General features: G+C 40.3%; 1 protein-coding gene across 1 annotated transcript in view; it reads right to left on the bottom strand.

Annotated features, from left to right (window-relative positions):
- The window catches only part of CCDC7 (coiled-coil domain containing 7), a 184,040-nt gene that overhangs the window by 111,579 nt on the left and 53,361 nt on the right, over positions 1-19,100 (bottom strand). The window lies entirely within an intron of this gene.

Below are 19,100 nucleotides of genomic sequence, written 5' to 3'. Positions count from 1 at the left end.
AGGACAATGGTGGAAAGAAGGGGAAGGGACTAGACAAAGAATATGTATCAATTACCCATGGACATGGACTACAGAGTGGGAATTGACTGTGGGAACATGGGATGGGGGTGGGTTGGGTGGAGGAGGGTAAATGGGGAAAAATTAAGACAGCTGTAATAGAATAAAGATGATTTATAAATTTAAAAAATAATAAAATCTTTTTTTAAAAAAGAGACCAAGAACATGTTTAAACAAATAATGGTTGGAAGCTTACCTAACCTGGGGAAAGATAAAGACATGTAAGTCCAGGAAGCACAGAAAGTCCCAAATAAGATGAACCCAATGAGGCCCACACCAAGACAATTACAGTTAAAAAGGCAGAAAGATTCAGTATGGCAGAGGAGTGAGTGGAAGTCACACTGACCTCCTTCCAGGACCAACCTGGAATTACAAATAAATTGGGGAGAAATTACCTGCAACAAACAACTGAACAACAGCAAGAGAGGAGCCTTGTAACCTCAGAGACAGAAGAATCGGCTTTAGTGCAATCTAACTGGTAAAGAGTGCAGTACAGATCTGAGAAGGCAGGCAGGGTACCCACGGGCAGCAGCACTAGAAGGCTATTGAAACGGCCAGCCTGATCCCCCTGAGAAGTGTGGGGTCTAAACCAAAAGCAGTGATCTCTAGCCAACAGCACCAGAGCCCCCAAAATACACAGAAAACAGCCAGCTGCAAAAAGCAGCAGGGTTGCTCTCTGCCAGAGACAGGGGGCTAGAGACACAAAGAGCCTTCTAAAGGGCCAATGCAAAATTTTTATTTGCAGCCACTTACCCTGGTCTCTGGCAAAGGCAGGGGCAGAGTGGGCTGGAGATGCCTGAGGACAGACTGGGGAAGGATGCTTTGGGGAGAGAACTGAGAAAGTAGCCAGCAGGATCCCAGTGAAGACTCCTCCCCTGTACAGGAGCAGCATGGAAGGACTCAATAACTGTGCCCCCAGAGGGACTCCGCCATGCCATGAGCTGTATAAGGTGCCCTGCTTAGTGCAGAGAGAATAGATTAACAACTGAAGGAGACAGTCACAAACAATAGATTCCTGGAAGTCTCAAAAAAACTGCCTGAGGTCAGACTGGGTCAACATGTGACATCATCAGAGGCAGATTCAGAAAATAAAAGCAGCAGTTTCCTACCATAGAAGTTTACACCTCAAAGTCAGGAAATCAAGACAGATCAACTTAAGAATCAGATGATAAAGAGAAGAGTCTCACAAATAATGGGAAGACAAGGAAATACGCCCCACTTGAAGGGAAAGGAGAAATCCCCACAAAGACAACTAAATGAAATAGAGGCAAGTAAACTGCCAGATATTGAATTCCAAATAACGGTTCTAAGGAAACTCAATGAGATTAGTGAGCTCAGAGAGAATTATCAAAAACTACAGGGAAACTATGAGGAACTTACTACAAACTGTATCAGCATGAAAAAAGATATAGAAACTATCAATAAGAGACAAGAGGAGTAGACAAATGTATTTGGAGAAATAAATTAATTAATTTTTAAAAAAATTAAAAAAGAGACAAGAGGAAATGAAGAAGGAAATTTCTGAATTGAACACAGTATAAAGAATCAAAAGCAGGCTAGATGAAGGAGAGGATCAAATCAGTGAGCTGGAGGACAATGTAGAAAAAAGCTCCTGGTAAGAGCAAGAAAATGAAAAAAGACTCAGAAAGAATGAAGAGGCATTGAGGGAAATGCAGGGCAACCTGAAACAATAATATCGGTATACTAGGGATGCCAGAAGGAGAAGAAGAGGAGCAAGGAATAGAGAAGCTGTTCAAAAAAGTAATAACAGAAAAATTCCCCAGTTTCAGGAGAGAAAAAGTCACACAAGTCCAGGAAGCACAGAGGGTCCCTCTCAAGAGGAACTCAATGAGGCCCACTCCAGCACACATCATCATTAAAGTGGCAAATATCAAAGACAAACAGAGAATCCTAAAGCAAGCAAGGGAGAAACAGGTAGTAACATATAAGGGAGCCCCAATACAGCTAGCGGCTGACTTCTCAACAGAAACAATGCAAGCCAGAAAGTAATGGCAAGAAATCTTCCAAATCATGAAATGCAAAGGCCTGCAGCCAAGACTGCTCTACCCAGCAAGGCTCTCAATTAAAATGGAAGGCAAAATAAGAAGTTTCCCAGACAAAAGGAGGCTAAAAGAATACACCTCCACCAAACCAGCACTGCAAAATATGCTAAAGGGACTGCTTTATGATGATGAAAAAGAGTCTATGAGTACCCAGTTCCTTTCAGAGTTGCTAATACTTGATATTACCAATATTTTTAATACTCAATCTGATTGTGACAATGAATTATTTTAATCGTTCCTTTACTATTTGTTTAAAGGAAACCTGTTTTTGTATATTTCTCGCTTATTTCTATTATTTTTTTAAAAGCTTTAAGTGACTTTTTCGTATTCTTTACCCATTTAATGATTAAAGGTTTGTTGAAATATTTCCCTAAAAAAAACAAAAAAACAAAAAAAAAACCTATTAACCATGTTTTAAATGTGTTGTAAGTACTTTTCTATTCTATTCCTTGTCATTTAACTTTTTTTATATGTATATTACTACATGGTTGAATGTTTAATATAGTCATATTGTCAACACTTACTTTATAGCTTCTAGGGTTGAATATTTTACTTCAGGTGATGAAAAATATTAGTTCTCTTTTCTTGTAAAACTCCTTAGATTCTACATATTGATTTTTAACTCACCTGAATATTTCTTATATAATATGTGAAATAGGGCTCTATATTTCTTTTATTTCAAGTTAGTGGTCCACGCACCTTATCTGTTGAACAATCCTTATTTTATCTATTGATTTGAAATATCAACTTCATCATATATTATCTTGTTAGATAGATATATATGTTTGTCTCTAGAATGTTCATTATATTTCATTGATCTACTTGATTATTTCCATGCTGGTGTCATGTTTAATTGCTGAGAGTTTATAATGGTTTTAAATTTTTTAAATATTTTATAATTAACTTGATATTAAAAAAATAAAATCAATCTGCATTTAAGAAAGAAAGAGAAAGAGAGAGATGGAACTCCTACCTTTTACAACAACACCGATGGAAGTGGGGAATATTAAGCACAGTGAAATAAGCCAGTTGATGAAAGACAAATACCATATGATCTCACCTCTAAGAGGACTCTATTCAACAAAATAAACTAATGAACACAATACACCACAGGCACTGAAACATGGAGCATACTGATAATGACCAGAGGGGAGAGGGAAAGAGGACAGTGGTGGAAAGACGAGGAAGGGACTAGACAAAGAACATGTATGAATGACCCATGGACATGGACATCAGAGTGGGAATTGAGTGTGGGAGTGGGGAGTGGTGGTAGGATGGGTGGAGCGGGGGAAAGGGGGAAAAACTGAGACACCTGTAATAGAATAAACATGGTTTATAAATTTTTAAAAGAAAGGCAGATAAAGACAGAATCTTAAGGGCAGCAAGAGAAAGACAGTTGGTTACCCATAGGAAAGCTCACATTAGGCTGTCACCTGATTTCTCAACATAAACAAACAGGTCAGAAGGGATTGGCATAAAATATTCAAAGTGATGTAAAGCAAAGACCTGCAACCATAAAAGATTCCCAAACAAAAAAACATATTAAAGGAGTCATTACCACCAAGAGAATATTGCAAGAAATATTAAAGGGCTTTCCTTAAGAAAAAGAGAGAAAAAGAAAGAGAAAGAGAGAGAAACATGGGTAAAAAGAAAAAATGGCAAAAAATAAGTGCTATCAATAATCATTTTAAATGTTAGCAAATTAAATGCTCTAGTAAAAAGGCATTGGTATTTGAATAAATAAGAAAACATGACCCATATATATTCTTTCTACAAGAGACCTACCTCAGAACAAAATACACACAGAGACTGATGGACAAGAGATGTAAAAAATGTACTCTGTGAAAATGGAAACAAGCAAACAAAAAGCTGGGATAGCAACATATCAGATAAAAGTGACTTCAAAACAAAGGCCATAACAAGAGAGAAAGAGGGACATTACATAAGACTAAATGATTAATCCAACAAGAGGATATAACTCTTGTAAACACATATGAGCACTTAATATATAACAAAATCTTGTAAAACATAAAGAAAGAGATTAACAAAGAGTCATACTAGATTTTAACTCCCCATTAACATCAGTGGATAGATCTTTCAGACAAAATAGCAATAGAAACCTTAAAGGACAAACTGAACCTGATGGATTAACTGATATTTACTGAACATTTCATCCCAAAGCAGCAGAATATATATTCCTTTCAAGTGTACATGAAACATTCTCTAGAATAGACCATATGTTAAAACAATTTTCAATAAATTCAATATGATTGAAATCATATCAAGCACCTTCTCTGACCACAAGGGTATGAAACTGAGAGAGGAATTTAAAGATTCTAGCTTCAGTTATAGTTGATAGACTTAAGTGATTTAATGCACATTGAGAGCTGTTGTTCCAGGAACTGGAATATATGACTTACTTCACTCCAGGAGGACAACAAGCAATTCAACCTTTGTGCCTCAAGGGGGCTGCAAGTGATCAAGATGTTATCTGAGCCATTGTGTTCCAGGAATATCCTTGACACAGGCACACTCCTTGGTCAGTAGATAGGGAAATACTAGGAAAATCTCTGTGGGACTGCAACTCCTATCTGATTAACATTTTTCCAAACACCTTAGCTATCCTTTTCTTCTCCTTATAAAAAGGTCAGCTTCAGATGAGATGTTAAGATGGTTTTCAGAGTACATAGCTCACCATTTTTTTTTTTTTTTTTAGATTGCCAGCATCTGAATGAAGGATCCATAAAGATTCAATCCTTGTCTCTACTTATTGGTTCTGGTAGTGACAGGCAGCACAAACACTAACTTTTCCAGTTTCATTTTCAGCAACCCAGATGGGACACCTTTGGGACTTTCTGGTAAGTCTGGGTGTTTGGTAGAGAGTCCCGCTGGCTACCTGGACCTGGGGTCCCAGTGTGTGGATTTGGAGATTTTCTAGCAACTGCCCAGTGATATCACTTGGGGACTCTCCTCCAATTCTCGGTGCTACCTGTTGCCTTCACTTTCAATTGAATCTCTCTGCTTTTTGGTTCAGGATTACAGTCCCATGTTATGACTTAGAACAGTCTTCAGAAAGTTAGGTATTTCTCATGTGTGTGATATTATAGAGCTCTGTCTGGTAAAATGGGTGGGGGAGACTTCATTCCAGAAAATAGCCTTTTGGGGCAAATTCTAGCTAATTGGTCAACCTATGCTTATATTCCTATGACTAAAGAGAAAATCTTTTTTATTGCATTACTGCTTGGCTTATGTATAATCTGGAATCAGGAGATCTCTGGCTACTGAGTAGGTCTTTAAATTACTATACTGCACTTAGAGTTGTTTTGTTAAAGATCAGGGAAATGGGATCAAATAGTTTATGCACAGGTTGTAATGACTTTACATAATAAAGATGCTGATGCAGGATTAAAAGATAATAGATTGATAGCACAGAAAAATGAGAGTTTACCTGTAGTAGATAGAAGAAGCTCAGAAGAGGAGGACCAGGAAGATGAGGACATCATAGCTGCTGCAAGCATGGTCAGTGTTCCCACAGCCCTTCCAGTCCAGCAGAATTCTCCTTTCCCATCTGAGGGAACCAAAGCAGGTAAGCCTGAACTTGTCTCTCCATCTATAATATGTCAGGGAACCAAATTCAGTAGAAGACAAGCCCCTACTGGGGAAGGACAATATCCCACATGAAGACTTTCCAGTGGGACTAGGCCAGATTCCACTTCCTATTGGGCACATATTCCACTTTCTACATAAATCTGTTAAACTGGAAAAACTCAAATCTTTCTTATAGGGATGATTCTACTAAAATGACTGACTTAGTCATACCAATTTTTGTCACTGATCATCCCAACTAAGCAGACATACAAGCCTTACTGAATATTTTATTTACAGGGGATGAGCAAGAATTGGTATTGGATAAGGCAAATGAAGAGGCTCAGAGATTGCACTAAGAAAATCCAGAGGGGGATCCCAATCCTGCTAAGACAATACCTTTATCCAAGCCCAACTGGGACGCTAATGAGAACAGCCTTCCTCTCATAGAGCATTATAAGAAGCATATCCTTGAGGGACTGAAGAAAGGAATCCCTAAGCAGAAAGTCTGAATATGGTATAGATGGTACAACAAAAGCCCTTTGAGGACCCCTCTCTGGGTTTCTTGAAAGAATCTACCAGGCGTACAGACATCTAAATGAGTCTTTGTGGCAGGATGTAACTGTAACTAGAATTTCTGGAAGCCCTGAAAGCCAATTTTTCATGAAGCCATTAGAATGTGCTGCGGGAGATATGGTTTTAACTCATAAATTTTTATATATTCCTGAACATCCAATTCCACTTCTGGGAAGGGACACACTGTCCAAATTTGGTGTTGAGATTACTTTCTTTTCAGAAGAACAACAGCTCCACCTACAGGTCCTTCCTGAGCATGCCTGGCAGTGCCTTATGAAGCCATGGGAAGAAGAAAAATAACCCTACCCAGAAAAAAAATTGAGAATCAGATAAACCCCATTGTGTGGGTTGCTGAAAGGCTAGGGAAGGCTAAATGACCTCCCCTGTTAAAGTTAACTTCAAACCAGGGGCAGAGGCTCCCAAAAAGTAATATCCATTGTGAAAGGAGATCCTAGAAGAAATACACCCAATAATTCCAAAGCTTCAGGAACAGGGACTTATTTGAGACTGCTTCTCCCTGTATAATACACTCATATTTTTTGTTAAGAAATCTCACTCAAATAAATATTGATTTGTAAAAGATTTAAGGGCCATAAATGGCACTGTACAGGACATTTACTACACTGTACCAAACCCTTATACCTTGATGAAGAATATACCCAGGGAGAGCCCCTGGTACTCAATATTGGACTTAAAAGATGTTTTCTTTTGCACTCCAGTTTACCAAGACTCAACTGTTATTTGCTATTGAATGGCAGGACCTGAAATCTCAGGTCAAGACTCTGTAATGCTGGACAGTTTTACAACAGTCCCTCGCAATTTTGGGGGAGACCCTGAGCCAGGACTTAAAAGATCTAAAACTAGAAGGAGGAACTCTTCTCAATATGTAGATGACCTCTTAATTATTGTGCAATTTATATATGGCCTCCTAATTACTGGGAAATAATTTCAGCAATGCTTAACTAACACTAAAGCTACCTTGCACCATTTGGCATCTTGTGGTTATTAATTATCAGCATAGAAGGCCCAGATTTGAAACCATCACTCACAGATCTAGAAATTTCTAAAGTCATATGGAAAACAATAGCTAGATGTGTCATGTACAAGAAGAACCCTAAGACAGATCCCAATTAGAAGAAAAAGGGAGGAGAGGAGGGAATATGGTAGAGGAATGAGTGGAAGTCATACTGACCTCCTCCCAGGACCAAACTGGAATTAAAACTAAATTGTGGAGAAATCACCTGGAAAACAACAGAACGAGAGTGAAAAGGAGCCTTGGAGCCTCAGACAGACAGGAATTGGCTTTCATGCAACCTAATGGATGAGAAGGGAGGTGGAGGCTCAAAAGGGTGGGCTGGGTGCCAACTGGTGCCAGTTCCAGAGGGATCTTGAAAGGGCCAGTTGGATCCCCCTAAGAAGAACAGGTCTGAATCATAAGTAGGGACCTCTAGCCTATAGCACCAGAACCCAAAAAAGCACACAGACAAAAGACAGCTGCAAAAATTGTAGTGGTGCTATTTGCCAGAGACAGGCAGCTAGAGATGCAAAGAGATGTTTAAAGGACCAGTACAAAAATTCACCATGGCATCCACCTACCTTGGTCTCTGGGCAGAGGTAGGGCCAGAGTGGGCTGAAGGGGCCTGAGGAGAGATTGGTGAAGAAAGCTTTGGGGTGAGAACTGAGACAGAGGCCCACAGGGCCCTGGTGAAGACTCATCTCCCACTCCGCAGCTTCCATCTTGCTCAGGCATAAAGGACACAATAGCCTCACCCTCAGGATGCTCTGCCCCAGTCAGTCTTGGGTGCTGAATGCAGAGCGCCCGGCAGAGATGGTGGGTCCATGGCTGAAGGGACGCAGAGCGATCTAGAGACACTTGGGGAGAGACTGGAGATGGAGGCGCTCTACCCCACCCTGTAGTGTCTAAGCCTGATGGCTGATGGGAGAGTTACTAGACTCTTTTAACAGTTGCAGGAGACAGACACAGACAGATTCCTGGAAATCTTTAACAGACTACCGAAGGTCATACGAGGTCAACATCTGACATCATCAGAGGCAGACCCAGGAAGAAAAGAAAAAATAAGACCCGTCTACTACCATAGAAGTTCACACCACAAAGTTAGGAAATGAAGTAGGTCAATTTAAGAAGCAAAAGTAAAAAAGAAGACATTCACAAACAATGAGAAGGAAAAGAAACAGCCCCCAAAGGCAAGGAAAGGAGGAATCCCCACAGAGAAAAATGATTGAAATAGAGACCAGTAAACTCTCAGATATTGAATTCAAAACAATGGTTCTAAGGAAGCTCAATGAGCTCAGTGAGCTCAAAGAGAATTATGAAAACCACAGAGAAACTATTAGGAACTTACTGCAAACTATATCGACATGAAAAAGTATATAGGAACTATCAATAAGAGAAAAGAAGAAATGAAGAATACAATTTCTGAATTGAAAAACACAGTAGAAAGAATCAAAAGCAAGCTAGATGAAGGAGAGGATTGAATCAGTGAGCTGGCGGACAACGTAGAAAAAAAGCTCCCAGAAAGAGTAAGAAAATCAAAAAAGACTCAAAAAGAATGAAGAGGCATTCAGGGAACTGCAGGACAACCTGAAATGTAATAATATCCATGTAATAGGAATATCAGAAGGAGAAAAAGAGGAGGAAAGGATAGAGACCTGTTTGAAAAAGGAACAATGGAAAACTTCCCTAACTGAAGGAGAGAAAAGTTCACACAAGTCCAGGAAACACAGAGAGTCCCATTCAAGAGGAACCCAATGAGGCTCACGTCAAGACACATCATCGTGAAAATGGAAAATATCAAAGCCAGTGAAAGAACCCTAAAGGCAACATGTGAGAAAGAGGTAGTAACATACAAGGGAGCCCAGATACGACTAGCAGCTGACTTCTAAACAGAAACACTACAAATCAAAAGGGAATGGCAAGAAATACTCCAAGTCATGAAAAGCAAGGACCTGCAGCTAAGACTACTCTACCGAGTGAGGCTCTCAATTAAAATGGAAGGCAAAATAAGGAGTTTCCCAGACAAAAGAAGGCTAAAAGAATACATTTACACCAAACGAACACTACAAGATATGCTAAAAGGACTGGTTCAGGAAGATGAAGAAAAAGAGTAAGAGAAGAATACAAGTACACAGGGATATAATAAATAAGTACCTATCAATAATAACTTTGAACGTAAATGGACTAAATGCCCCAATCAAAAGACACAGGATAGCTGAAAGGAGAATAAAAGATAACTCACACATATGCTACCTACAAGAGACCCACCTCAGAACAAAGGACCTACACAGACTGAAAGTAAAGGAATGGAAAAAATAATCCAAGCGAATGGGCAAGAAAGAAAAAGCAGATGTAGCAATACTTATATTAGACAAAATAGATTTCAAAACAAAGGCCATAAAAAGAGACCCAGAGGGACACTTTATAATATTCAAAGGAGGAATCCATCAAGAAGATATAAACATTGTAAACATATATGCACCCAACATAGGAGCATGCAAATATATAAGGAAAATCTTAGAGGACTTCAAGAAAGATATAAACTGCAACACACTGATAGTAGGGGATTTTAACACCCCACTGTCAAAAATGGACAGATCTTCTAAACAAAATAAAAACAAGGATATTTTGGAGCTGAATGACACATTAGATCAAATGGACTTAACTGACATTTATAGAACCTTTCATCCCAAAGAAGCAAAATACATATTCTTTTCAAATGCACACAGAATATTTTCAAAGATAGACCACATGATAGGTCACAAAACAAGCCTTAAAAAATACAGGAAAATGGAAATAATAACAAGCATTTTCTCGGACCACAAAGGCTTGAAACTAGAAACCAACCTCAAGGGGAAAACTCAAAATCTTTCAAATTCATGGAGACTGAAGAGCACACTATTAGACAATAAATGGGTCAATACTGAGATAAGAGAAGAAATCAAAACATTTCTGGAAACAAAAGAAAATGAACAGACAACAGTCCAAAACCTATGGGACACAGTGAAGGCAGTCCTGAGAGGGAAGTTCATAGCAATACAGGCTAACCTAAAAAAGATAGAAACATTTCAAATAAATGATCTAACTCTCCAGCTTCAAGAACTGAAGAAACAACAACAAACAAAGCCCAGAGCAAGTAGAAGAAAGAAAATAATCAAGATCAGAGCAGAATTGAATGACATAGAGACTAAAAGAACAATTCAAAGGATCAACCAATCCAGGAGGTTGTTATTTGGAAAGATAAATAAAATTGACAAACCTTTAAGCAGAGTCATCAAGAAAAAAAGGGAGAGGACCCAAATAAGATCAGAAATGAAAGAGAAGAAATAATAACTGATACCACAGAAATACAAAGGATTGTAAGGAATTACTATGAGCAATTATATGCCAAGATATTTGAAAATGAATAACTTTCTAGAAAAGTATAACCTTCCAACACCGGATGAAGAAGCAGAAAGCCTGAACAGACCGATAACAGCTGGTGAAATTGAAGCCGTAATCAAAAAACTCACGGCACACAAAAGCCCTGGATTGGACGGCTTCACAGGAGAATTTTACAAAACATTTAAGGAAGCGATAACCCCTGTTCTTCTGAGACTATTCCAAAAAATGCGAGATGAGGGAAGACTCCCAAACTCTTTTTATGAGGCCAGCATCATCCTAATCCCAAAGACAAATAAAGACACAAAAAAGAAAGAAAACTATAGGCCAATATCGCTGATGAACCTAGATGCTAAAATTCTCAACAAAACATTGGCAAACTAAAAAGATGGCAGAGAGGGAATGGGAGTCACGCTGACCTCCTCCTCCTGGGACCAGACTGGAATTGCGACTGAGTAGTGGAGTGATCACCTGGAAAACAATGGAACGATAGTGGGAGAGGAGCGCTTGGAGCCGCAGACAGACAGTGGATTCAACTCTCATACATCCCAAAGGGTGGGAAGTGTGGTGGAGGCTCCAGAGGGTGGGCTGGGTGCCCCTGGGCACCAGCACCAGAGGGACATTGAAATGGCCAGTTGCCTCCCCGCCAAGAGGAGTGGGGTCTGAGTCATATACAGGGACCTCTAAACTACAGCAGCTAAAACCAGGAAAATACAGACAAAGTGCAACCCCGAGGGGCTTGGGGGCGCTCTCTGCCAGAGATAGGCGGTGGGGGATGCAAAGAGATATTTAAAGGGCCAACGCAAAAATTGCAGTAGCAGCCACCCTCCTTGATCTCTGCGTAGAGCGGGCAGCAGAGTGGGCTGGTGTCTGGGGAAAGACTGGTGAGGAAAACTTTGTGAAGAGAACTGAGAGGGCAGCCGGTGGAGCCCTGGTAATAACGCACCTCCCAGTCTGCGGCTACCATCTCTCTCATGCACAAGGGAATCAATTAACCTGCCTTTTGTGCCCTCCGCACCCAGCTTGTGCGCCTGTGAGCTGGGGGGCTAAGTGCAGACTGGCTGGAAGAAATAGAGGATCCCTGGCCAAAGGGGTCACACAGGTGCACTGAGAGCCTTAAGGTAAGACTGGAGAGGGAGGCATTGGGGAAGAAACGGGAGGAGGAACCAGGGAGTCGTGACTCCCTCCCCATCCTGTAGTCTCCATTTTGGGCAGGGCAGGGCAGGCCTCCAAGGAGGCAGAAGCGGGGCGCACACGAACCTGACTGCCCGGGATTGAAACACAGTCTGCACAAATAGTGGATCCTTGGCCAAAGAGGTCACAGAACTGCAGAGACCCCTGAGGAGAGACTGGAGACAGAGGTGTTGGGGAAAGAATGGGAGGAGGAACCAGGGAATCCTGACTCCTTCTCCTTTCCACAGTCTCCATTGTGCGGGAAGAGGCCACACCCCCAAAGGGCCAAAAGCTGAAAAGCACACAATAGAGAGCCCAAGGCAACCCAGTGCAGGTGCACACACTTGCGCCGAGTGGCTGGCGAGGGTTGGCTAGCGTGTGTGTGGACCCACGCAGGCTGGTGAGGGCTCCCACAGGTTGGCGCCGATGGGGCCTGTGAGGGAGTGCGCAGATCAGCGAGGGCAGGCGTAAATCGCTGTGCAGCCCGCGAGTGCAGCGCGGCCCACAAGTGCAGAGCGGTCCGCAGAAATAGTGGATCCGGGGCGGAAAGGGTCACAGAGCTGCCGAGAGTCCCTGGAGGAGAGACCAGAGAAAGGATTAACTGGAGAGTCCTGGAGCTGACTTCCTCCCACTTCCCTAGTCTCCATTTGGCAAGGGCAGGCAACCCATCCAAAGAGCCAAAAGTGGGGAAAGCACACAATAAAAAATTCTAACCTGACCAGTGCCGGGGTGCCCACTGGCCTGGGGGGCCAGACAAGTACACGAGGTCGCTAATAACTCCCTGTGCTGGGGAAGCACGGGTGAGCACAGGCAGGTTGGAGGATCCTGCCGGGCCACGTAGCATACTGAAAGAGCCAGCATGAGAGTGCAGAGCAATCCACAGAAATAGTGGAACCCTGGTCGAAGGGGTCATAGAGCTTCCGCAAGCAGGAGTCAGACACAGACAGTAGACTCCTGGAAGGCTCAAACAAAGTACCCAAGGTCATATAGGGTCAACAACTGACATCATGAGAGGCAGGACCAGAGAGAAAAGGAATAAATAAATAAATAAATAAATAAAGACCCACCTACTACCACAGAAGTTTAATCACAAAGACAGGAAACCTAGATGGCCCAATTGAAGCAGAAGAATAAATAAATAAATGAACTACTTAACAGAGTCTCACAAAAATGGAAAGAAAAAGAAGTTCCGCCCAAATGAGTGGAAAAGGGACTCCCCACAGAGAGAGCTAAATGGAATAGAGGCAAGGGAACTATCAGATATGGAATTGAAAACAATGGCTCTAAGGAAGCTCAATGAGCTCAGCCAGCTCAAAGAGAACTATGAGAAACTGCAGAGAAACTATCAGGATCTTACAGAAAACTATATCAACCTGGAAAACGACATAGAAACTTTCAATAAGACACAATAGGATATGAAGAATACCATTTCTGAATTGAAGAACACAGTAGAAGGAATCCAAAGCAGGCTGGATGAAGCCGAGGACCGAATCAGTGAGATGGAGGATAAGGTAGAAAGAAGCTGCTAGAAAGAAAAAGAAATGGAAAAAAGACTCAAAAAGAATGAAGAGGCACTTAGGGAAATGCAGGACAACCTGAAACACAATAATATCCGCATAATCAGGATACCAGAAGGAGAAGAAGAGGAGCAAGGGATAGAGAAGCTCCTCGAAAAAGTAATGATGGAAAATTTCCCCAATTTGAGGACAGAAACGGTCTCATGGATCCAGGAGGCACAGAGGATCCCACTCAACAGGAACGTAAGGAGGTCAGCTCCAAGACACATCATCATTAAAACGGCAACTACCAAAAAAAAAAAAAGAGAATCATCAAGGAAGCAAGGGAGAAGGTGAAAGTAACATACAAGGGAGCCCCGATACACCTAGGAGCTGACTTCTCAACAGAAACACTACCAACCAGAAGGGAATGGCAACAAATATTCCAAGTCATGAAAAACAAGGGCCTACAACCAAGGCTCCTCTACCTAACAAGGCTCTCAATTAAAATAGAAGGGGAAATAAGAAGTTTCCCAGACAAAAGAAGCCTAAAAGAACACATCTCGACCAAACCAGCACTTCAAGATATGCTAAAGGGACTGGTTTAAGAAGATGAAGGAAAAGAGTGAGAAAGAGAAAAACACTAGGTACAAAGAGAAAAAATGTATAAGTATCTATCAGTAATAACTCTCAATGTAAATGGACTAAATGCCCCAATCAAAAGACACAGGATAGCTGAATGGATAAGAACACATGACCCACACTTATGCTGTCTACAAGAGACCCAGCGCAGAGCAAGAGACCTACACAGATTGAAAGTGAAGGGATGGAAAAAAAATATTCCAAGCAAATGGGCAAGAGAAAAAGGCCGGTGTTGCTTTACTTGTATCAGACAAAGTAGATTTCAAAACAAAGGCCATAAAAAGAGACCCAGAGGGGCACTTTATAATACTTAAAGGAAGAATCTATCAAGAAGACATAAACATTGTAAACTTACATGCTCCCAAAATAGGAGCCCCCAAGTTTATAAGGAAATTGTTGGTACTCTTCAAAAAAGATATAGACAGCAACACACTGATAGTAGGGGATTTCAACACCCCACTCTCAAAAATGGACAGATCTTCCAAACAAAACATTAATGAACATATTGTGGTGCTGAAGGACACAGTGAATCAAAGAGACTTAACTGACATATATAGAACCTTACATCCCAAAGAAGAAAAATACACATTCTTTTCAAATGCTCACGGCACTTTTTCAAAGATAGACAACATGATAGGACGCAAAGCAAGCCTCAGCAAATTCAGGAAAATTGAGATAATACCAAACTTTTTCTCGGACCACAAGGGCTTGAAACGGGAAATCAACCTCAAAGAGAAACTTCAAAAACTGGCAAACTCATAGAGACTGAACAGTAGACTATTAAACAATGAATGGGTCAATAATGAGATAAGAGAAGAAATCAAAACATTTCTGGAAACAAATGAAAATGAACAGACAACTGTCCAAAACCTATGGGACACAGCAAAGGCAGTCCTGAGAGGGAAGTTCATCAATACAGTCTTACCTAAAAAAGATAGAAACATTTCAAATAAAAGACCTAACACTACAACTTCAAGAACTGGAGAAACAACAACAAACAAAGCCCAGAGCAAGTAGAAGGAAAGAAATAGTCAAGATTAGAGCAGACCTGAATGACATAGAGACAAAAAGCAGATTTCAAAGGATTAACCAATTCAGGAGCTGGTTATCTGAAAAGACAAATAAAATGGACAAGCCTTTAAGCAGACGCATCAAGAAAAAAAAGAGGACCCAAATAAATAATATCAGAAATGAAAGAGGGAAAATAACAACTGATACCACAGAAATACAAAGGATTGTAAGGAATGACTATGAACAATTATATGCTAAGGGATTTGAAAACCTTGATGAAATGGACAAATTTCTAGTAAATTATAATCTTCCAACACAGAAGGAGGAAGAAACAGAAAACTTGAACAGACCGATAACAGCTGGGGAAATTGAAGTGGTAATCAAGAAACTCCCGGCCACAAAAGCCCAGGGCTAGATGGTTTCACAGGAGAATTTCCCAAAACATTTAAGGAAGAGCTAACGCCTGTCCTTCTCAGACTATTCCAAAAAATCCAAGAGGAGGGAAGACTCCCAGACTCCTTCTATGAGGCCAGCATCACCCTAATCCCAAAACGAGATAAAGACCCTACAAAGAAAGAAAACTGCAGACCAATTTCCCTGATGAACAGAGATGCTAAAATCCTCAACAAAATATTGGCAAACTGTATCCAGCAATACATTTAAAAGATTATCCACCACAATCAAGTGGGGTTCATCCCTAGGATGCAGGGATGATTCAATATACACAAGTCAATAAATGTAATACATGCCATAATAAAAGAAAAGACAAAAACCACATGATCATCTTGAAAGACACAGAAAAAGCATTCGATAAGGTACAGAACCCATTTATTATCAAAACACTCATCAAAATGGCAATAAATGGCTCATTCCTCAACATAATAAAGGCCATATATGAAAAACCTACAGCCAATATCATACTCAATGGGCAAAAACTAAAAGCTTTCCCACTAAGATCGGGAACACAACAAGGATGTCCACTTTCACCGCTTCTATTCAGCATCGTATTGGAAGTCCTAGCCACAGCGGTCAAACAAGAAAAAGAAACAAAAGGCATCCAAATAGGAAAGGAGGAAATAAAGCTATCATTGTTTGCAGATGACATGATAGCGTACATAGAAAACCCTGTAGACTCTACCAAAAAACCCCTCAACCTAATAAGTGAATTTGGCAAAACAGCTGGACACAAAGTCAATATTCAGAAATCAAAGACATTTATGTATACCAGCAATAAAAAAGAAGAAGAAGAAGTCAGAAAAAAATACCGTTCGATATAGCAAGAAGAAAAATAAAGTACCTAGGAATAAATTTAACCAAAGAGGTAAAAGACCTGTACGCAGAAAAATATACAACATTGAAGAAAGAAATTAAGGAAGACAGAAATAAATGGAAGCATATATCGTCCTCATGGATTGGAAGAATTAATATCCTCAAAATGTCCATACTACCCAAAGCAATTTATAGATTCAACACAATCCCTATTAAGATACCAATGACATATGTCACAGAAATAGAACTGAGATTTCAAAAATTCATATGGATCCATAAACAATCCCGAAAAGCCGCAGCAATCTTGAGTGAAAAACAAAGTAGGAGGGATCACAATACCGGAAATCAAACTCTACTACAAAGCCATTATACTCAGAACAGTCTGGTACTGGCACAAGTACAGATCCATAGACCAGTGGAACAGAATAGAAAGTCCAGAAATAAGCCCAGGTCTCCATGGGCATCTAATATTTGACAAAGGGGGCAGAAGCATAAAATAGAGCAATAAAAACCTCATCAACAAATGGTGTTGGGAGAGCTGGACAGCTACATGCAAAAAAATGAAATTGGATCATCAGCTGACACCATGCACAAAAATAAACTCAAGATGGATAAAAGACTTAAATATAAGTCGCAACACCATCAAAGTCCTAGAGGAGAACATGGGCAGGAAACTCTGAGATATCCCATGCAGCAATTTTTTCACCGATGTGTCTCCTAAAGCAAGGGACATAAAGGAAATAATAAACAAGTGGGACCTCATCAAAATAAGAAGCTTCTGCTCGGCTAGAGAAAACATCAGCAGAATGAAAAGGGAGCCAACTCTATGGGAAAATATATTCGCTAATCATACATCAGATAGAGGTTTGATCTCCAAGATATATAAAGAATTCACTCGACTCCACTCCAGGAAGACAAATGATCCAATCAAAAAATAGGCAAAGGACCCGGACAGATGCTTTTCTAAGGAGGAGATACAGAGGGCCAAGAGATATTTGAAAGGATGCTCAGCATCACTAGCCATCAGAGAAATGCAGATCAAAACCACAATGAGGTACGACCTCACACTGGTCAGAATGGCCATCATAATCAGATCAAAAACAAGAGGTGCTGGTGAGGCTGTGGAGAAAAGGGAACACTAGTACACTGCTGGTGGGAATGCTGACTGGTGCAGCCATTAGGGAAAGCAGTGTGGAATGTCCTCAGAAAGCTGAAAATGGGACTGCCTTTTGATCCAGTGATTCCCCTGCTGGGACCGTACCCTAAGAATCTGAAAACGCCAATACAGAAGAACCTATGCACCCCAGTTTTCGTAGCAGCACAATTGACAATAGCCAAGTGTTGGCAGCAACCTAAGTGCCCATCAGTAGATGATTGGATCAAAGAATTATGGCACATTTACACAATGGAATACTATGCAGCAGAGAGAATAAAAGAACTACTAAACCTCGCAACAGCATGGATGGAATTCGAGAGCATTATGCTAAGCAAAATAAGCCAGGGGGCAAAAGACAAATACCATATCATCACACCCATAAGTGGAACCTAACCAACAACACATAGATGCAAGGAAAATAAGACCAGCAACACTGAAAGGAAATGAAACCAAGGGAGAAAAGAGGGAAGGAGGGAGGGTGGCGGGGGAAAAGGTCGGGAAGGAGAAAATCAAGGAACATATAGCAAGGACTCATGGACAAAACCAAAGGGGAAGAGTTGAGGGAGGGAGGGAGGGAGGGGGCAAGGGAAAGTGGTGGGGGGTAGGCAGAGACAAATGTATTTGAAAAAATAAATAATAAATTTAAAATTTAAGAAAAATTCAGAAAAAATAAAAGCATTGTCAAACTGCATCCAGCAATACATTAAAAGGAGCATTCACCATGATCAAGTGGGATGCATCCCAGGGATGCAAGAATGGTTAAATATTTGCATATCAATAATTATAACACTTCACATAAACAAAAGGAAAGACAAAAACACATGATCATCTCAATAAATGTGGAAAAGGCATTTAATAAGGTACAGCATCCATTTATGATAAAAAACACTCAGCAAAATGGATACTTCAACATAAAGAAGGGCATATATCAAAAACCTACAGCCAACATCACACTCAACAGGCAAAAACTCAAAGCTTTCCCACTAAGATCAGGAACATGACAAGGATGTCCTCTTTCACCACTTCTATTCAACATAGTATTGGAAATCCTAATCACAGTGGTCAGACAAGAAAAAGAAATAAAAGGTATCCAAATTGTAAGGAGGAAGTGAAACTATCATTGTTTGCAGATGACATGATAGTGTACATAGAAAACTCTATAGACTCCACCAGAAAACAACTCAGCCTAATGAGTAAATTTGACAAAACAGCAGGATACAAAGTCAATATTTGGAAATCAAAGGCATTTCTATGCACCAACAATGAAATATTGGAAGCAGAAATCAGGGGAAAAAATTCCATTCACTATAGCAACAAGAAAAATAAAGTACCTAGGAATAAATTTAACCGAGGAGGTAAAAGACCTGTGAGCCAAAACTATACAACACTGACGAAAGAAATTAAGGAAGACAAGAATAAATGGAAGCATATACCATGTTCATGGATTGGAAGAATTAACATCATCAAAATATCCATACTAAGTGAATTTGGCAAAACAGCTGGATACAAAGTCAATATTCAGAAATCAAAGACATTTATGTATACCAGCAATGAAATAGAAGAAGAAGAAATCAGAAAAAAATACCATTCGATATAGTAAGATCCCAAAGCAATTTATAGATTCAACGCATCCCTATGAAAATACCAAAGATGTATTTTGCAGACATAAAACAGAC

The sequence above is a fragment of the Pteronotus mesoamericanus genome, unplaced genomic scaffold (genome assembly GCF_021234165.1).
Source record: "Pteronotus mesoamericanus isolate MK-2021 breed Mesoamerican mustached bat unplaced genomic scaffold, CSHL_Meso_final contig_69, whole genome shotgun sequence".
NCBI classification, from domain to species: domain Eukaryota; kingdom Metazoa; phylum Chordata; class Mammalia; order Chiroptera; family Mormoopidae; genus Pteronotus; species Pteronotus mesoamericanus.
Note: the sequence above shows the minus strand (reverse complement) of the source record. Positions and strands in the feature narration are given on the sequence as shown.